Source organism: Schistocerca gregaria, chromosome 2, assembly GCF_023897955.1.
Source record: "Schistocerca gregaria isolate iqSchGreg1 chromosome 2, iqSchGreg1.2, whole genome shotgun sequence".
In the NCBI taxonomy this organism is placed as follows: Eukaryota; Metazoa; Arthropoda; class Insecta; order Orthoptera; family Acrididae; genus Schistocerca; species Schistocerca gregaria.
The window spans coordinates 504,401,919-504,407,918 of record NC_064921.1 but is presented as its reverse complement, the minus strand read 5'-3'; positions in this window follow the sequence as shown (position 1 = coordinate 504,407,918).

The window sequence follows — 6,000 nt, the reverse complement described above, 5'->3', positions numbered from 1 at the left end:
TGAAGAAAAACCAATCCTCGAGAGATATTTTAAAGTTCAGCTTATATTGTTTCCACATGTGTTCTTTGAATATCAGTGATATTCAAATAGAAGGGGTTTACAGTACCATAACTAATTTCTGATCTTAAATACGACATTAAAACTGATTGTGAAGCCACGGATGTAGACTCATCAACGAGTACAGAGTGGAACATCCAGTGAGCTGGGTGCTTGGGGAGGGGTAGGGCTAGGCCGTTAAATAAACATCATTTGCACGATATCAATTTTATTAACCAAAAATAAAGAAATAGTGGTTGCTGATGACTTCAATGTAGATTTACCTTATCTGAACACTGTTTTCCCCCAAAACTAACCAAGGTTAGAAGGTTAGAGCAAAGTCTACAAAGAAGCCATGGATTACTCAAGGTATAGAGGTACCCTGCAAAACAAAAAGAAAAGTGTATCTGTCAATCCGAAACAGTTTTGATGTTCATGCTATCGCACGTTACAAGAAATACTGCTAAATATTAAAGACTGTAATAAGAACATCAAAGCAAATATATTATAAGGAAAAGATAGTCATATCAAATAAGAAAACAGACAATTCAGGATGTAGTGAAGGAGGAGATCGGTAGAACCAGACATGAAGGGGGACGAATAGCATTAAGAGTAAATGATACATTGGTGACAGATGTGTATAGTATTGCAGGACTTTTTAACAAACATTTTATAAGTGTTCATGAAGGTTCTGTAGATGCTGCTATGGAATACCACAGACTAAACATTTCAAGTAACTTCCATAATACGAATTTGACACTCACTAACTCAGCAGAAGTAATGTCCATCACAAAATCTTTAAAATCAAAATTATCAAGTGTGTATGATGAAATATCAACAAAGTTAATTAAAGATTGTGATTCCAAGTAAAGTAACATATTAAGCTATCTGTGTAACCAGTCGTTTATCAGTCGAATATTTCCTGAATGGTTGACATATGCTGAAGTTAAGCCACTATATAAGAAGGGAGATAAAGAAATAGCATCAAATTTCCGTCCAATTTCACTTTTGCCAGAATTCTCAAAAATTTTAGAAAAGGTAATGTACAATTGGCTTTACAATCATCTTATCACAAATGACATACTATCAAAGTCACAGTTTGGATTTCTAAAGGGTTCTGATATTGAGAAGGCTATCTACACTTACTGTGAAAAAGTACTTAATTCATTAGACAAAAAGTTGCAGGCAACTGGTAAGTTTTGTGATCTGTCAAAGGCATTTGACTGCGTAAATCACAATATCGTTTTAAGTAAATCAGAATAATCTGGTGTAACAGAAAATGCTGCAGAAGGTTGAAATCTTATATCTCTGGCACGAAACAAAGAGTGTTATTAGGAAAGAGACATGTATTGAGCTATCAGGCACCATCCAACTGGGAACTAATTGCATTTGGGGTCCCCACAAGGTTCCATCTTAGGGCCCTTACTTTTTCTTGTGTATATCAATGATCTTTCATCAGTAACATTACCATATGCCAAGTTTGTTATGTTTGTTGATGACAAAAACATTGCAATAAATACCAAATCAAATGTAGTCTTAGAAAGATCGTCTAATAAAATATTTGTGGACATTAATCACTGATTCCTAGCCAATTCTTTGTCACTAAACTTTGAAAAAACACACTACATGCATTTCAGAACTTGTAAGTGGTGTCCAAGCTGTATATGCCTAACATACGATGACAAGCAGATAGAAGTGGACAGTGTTAAATTCTTGGGATTACAGCTTGCTAATAAATTCAACTGGGAGGAGTACACCACAGAACTGCTGAAGCGTCTAAACAAATCTCTATTTACAATGTGAATTCTGCCAGACATAGGGGATATAAAAATGAAAAAGCTGGCATACTGTGCTTACTTTCACTCCATAATGTCACACGGGATTATTTTTTGGGGTAATTCATCTAGCCAAGCTGAAGTTTTCCAGGCACAAAAACCTGCAATAAGAGTTATATGTGGTGTGAACTCAAGAACATCCTGCAGAGGGCTGTTCAGGGAACTAGGGATACTAACTACTGATTCACTGTATATTTATTCCTTAATGAATTTTGTCATTAAAAATATATCACTTTTTCGAACCAGCAGCTCAGTTCATCAGTACTAGAAGTTAGAATAATCTTCACAATGATTTAAAGTCACTTACCCTTGTACAAAAAGTGTGCATTATTCAGGACCATACATTTTCAATAACTTGTCAGGAGCCATAAAAAGCTTAACAACCTATGAAATTCAGTTTAAGGGAAGCCTAAAGGATTTATTGATGGCTAACTCCTTCTTTTATATTGATGAATTTCTCAGTAGAACCAACTGATATGTTGTAAATAAGTATTTTAGTAGTTCTGTTATATGTTTATTACCTTATAAATAAAAAACTTTTTTAAATTTTAAATTCAGTGCATTGCTGCAATCAAAATATATATTTAAAATAATCTTTCACAATACTAATAAATAATCTAAAACCCACATATAAGAATAAGTTAAAACTACAGTGCTTTCATCTGATCGTAATAGGTATTAACTCTTGAATAGTAAACCAACACAACAACTCCTGGTAAACTAAGTACAAGCGTGATACAACTAGGCTAAAACTTGAAAGAAACAGTGCTGATGACGGAAGCGTAACCAGGTACAGTATCGACTAGAGTTAAATGTTCACATAATAAAAATTTGAATACCGGACGCACTCACTGAGCAAGCCAGACCAGCTGTACCTCTGAAACATATTCTCCCCATACATCCCGGCACTAATAAATGACCAGTTTAAACCTAAGACAAATAACATTTAATTACAACCCGTGATACCAAAAACAAATTAACGGGGGGCAAGCAGTTTTACATGAAGCAATGAATAGTCATTTCTCTGCAAATCTGTCGGAATCAATAACAGATATAAATCAGACACCGACTGCAACTTAATGGGGTGTGAAGTCCGATAAATAGAACTAAACAGATAGGACTGTATGTTGAAGAGAGATCTGTGACACAAATGTACAGCAAAAGGCAATGTTCTGAAACGTGCTCACCAAGTTTAGTTCATTTTAGTTGAACAGGGGCTGTCACAATCTTCCTTTGGGTGAACCCTTCGACTCAAAGATCCCTACGGCCACTGCACAGCTGCTCACTCCACACCCGGCCCGCTCGGTCGCTTAGGCCCCGATGTCAACGTCGTGCACTCGGCCACGTGTTGCTCTAAAGGCTGCCACCCAGCTTGTCCACTCAGAGTGGAATCGTCGCTGTTGTTGCGAGCTGGAACCTTCCCGCTTGAGCGCTGTGCAGAGATTTCCTCACGCCAGCCTGATACGCCTGTAGAAGGATCGTTGAGTCACCGCGCCTACGCTCTTGGGCACCATTCGCAAAGCCGTTACTGGGTAACAGCCAAAGAGCGTAACCACACGCAATATCGATAACAGTCGACACGGCTCATAGAGGTCTTGGAATTCTTCTGTGTTATCGATGAAAAGAGCTTCTTTCTCATAGTGTCCGCTAGACGGTCTATGACATTAGCATGACTGAGATGACTACACTGTGTTTTGCCAATGTGGGGACCACATTGAATTTTCAATCCCCAAGCTTATGAAAGTCTAAATTTGGTTTGTTATTTTTTGCTACAAAATGTGCTGTACAAAACATTTTTCTTGTATTTTCTGTTTTTCAGTTATAAGGGTTTCGGGAACATCGCCTTTTTTTCCTCTTTTTATGCTTAGAATTAAATGGGCTTCGGAATTTCTATGCTTATGAATTTTGTTCCTGAAGAAGTACGACTCCATTCTTTAGGAACGTACGCCCCCTGTGCTTTATTCACACTTCTATTATGCACAGCTTCAAGCACTAAGCACCCCAACTTCCCTCCTCTACACATCAACCACTCGTATTTTCTAGTAAATTCTCTCCACGTATTGTTGTTCCAACAATCAGGATAATTGGAAGTATTCTGGGCTCAAGAATAACAAGAAATCATTTCACATCGTTGGCTTTTATCTTCAACAATATCTGTTGCGGTACTACAGTTCGTCTATTACGGCGATGGGCCAGTAATATTTCACTGAATAGTACTTAAAACCCCGGAACTAGTTTCTCTGTAATAGTCTACTATACTGTATTTCGTACTGAAAAATGACACCTTTCAATTACTACCACAACACAGACAATTATAATTTTAAAATATATTATGACGTACTTTAAAAAAGCAACGTAATGCCAATACGTAGAACCTTAGAAATGAGCAAAACTACTCGCTACAAAGCCTGTAACTTCACTGATAAGAAAACTGAACCGCACTACGCGTGCCGGTGGTGTTGTGACTAACGACTGAAGCTGTTAACCATTGGACTGTAAACACATACAAACGAAAGGCATGACATTGGCTGAAAATAGTGAATAGATCTACTCTTTGTTGCACAATAATAATACCATGGCAGAGAGTCTAGTCGAGCCAACCGGCCTTGCCACAGTGGTTACGCCGGCTCCTGTCAGATCAGCGGAGTTAAGCGCTGTCAGGCTGGGCTACCACTTGGATTGGTCTGTCGAGCGCTCCTCGCAAGCACAGTGTACTCAACCCTTGCGAGGCCAGTTGAGGAGCTACTTGATTTAGAAGCGGCAACTCTGGTGACGAAAACTAATAATGGCCAGAGAGCGGTGTGCTGACCACGTGCCCCTCCATATCCGCGTCCAGAGACTCCTGTGAGCTGAGTATGAGACGGCGGTCGGTGGGTACCGATGGGCCTTCATGACCTGTTCGGACGGAGTTTAGTTTAGTTTAGAGGGTGAAGTCAAGAGGCGACATTCGATATTGTTGTTGCATCATTAAAGAATCGAAGAAAGTTTTCGTTTTACTTGTGAAAGTAGCTTACTATGGCATGCTGCGCGTAACCACTACCGGATGATGTACGACATGGCTATAAACGAAATGTTTTATTGCACAGAGCTTCTACACAGTCACACCATCAAGAATCCTCTGCTAGCCTCTGCTTTTCCTCGTCCAGACATCATTTGCTTCGACATCAAAAAGGTTTCGACCTCTCGAAGCTCTCTGTGTTCCCACACACTAGTGTCTTATCTTACAGGTTAGGTTTCATAGAGGAGTCAAGTTTGGTTGCATCATTAAAGAATGCAACATTAGAATGAAGAAGAAGGGAGTTAAATGTTATGAGACATTATTTTCGGGGGACGCGTTACACGCTGTGAGTGAATAAAGTGAAAATATACGCTAACTCACCAAACGCTCTATCCCACGCATCTCATGTTCATGGTTCTTCTTTTATTTTTTTCTTTGTCTAGGGCTTTTACCGATGCTCAGTTAACAGCTGAATTATAACTCGTCATTGAGAACAAAATGTAAGTTAATTAGCGTAGTAAGAAATTGCTTTCCACATAAAGTGGTAAGGGTGTGCCGTCCCTAGTGAAATATTACAAATAACTTGGAAATGACAGTGAAAGAAAAGAAATTGATGTTAGATTATAAGTGAACACTAACCGCTCAGGCGAGATACAATTTTCTCTCATGCGTATTATTATTATTATTATTATTATTATATAAAATCCTGTGAATTATTTTCGAGTGCACTCGAAACAAAAATGAACCAGAAAGCTGGAAAACGATCTATCATTTCTTCTCTTATCTTCTTTGCGAGTAGACGGACATCTTGGCGAGTTCCATTGAACGTAATTAATGCTGTACCTTTAATCAGATAATATATTAATTTCATGTTATTATTCACTTTTAATTTGTAAGAGGTGAGCCCTGTCTCATGTCCGCTTCCCTGAAAGAACCTGCATTTTAAGTAATTTACAGCGCAACAATTGCGGCGGCCTTTACAGCCAACGACGCCATTACGTGGTAATCTTAACATATAAAATTAGCGGAAGCGGAGAACTCGCCCGCTACAATTATAATAACTGCTTTTTCACAGCCGCCAGACGTTGTAGCAGAGCACGTAGTTTTAAGATTTCTATTTTCAGTTCAATA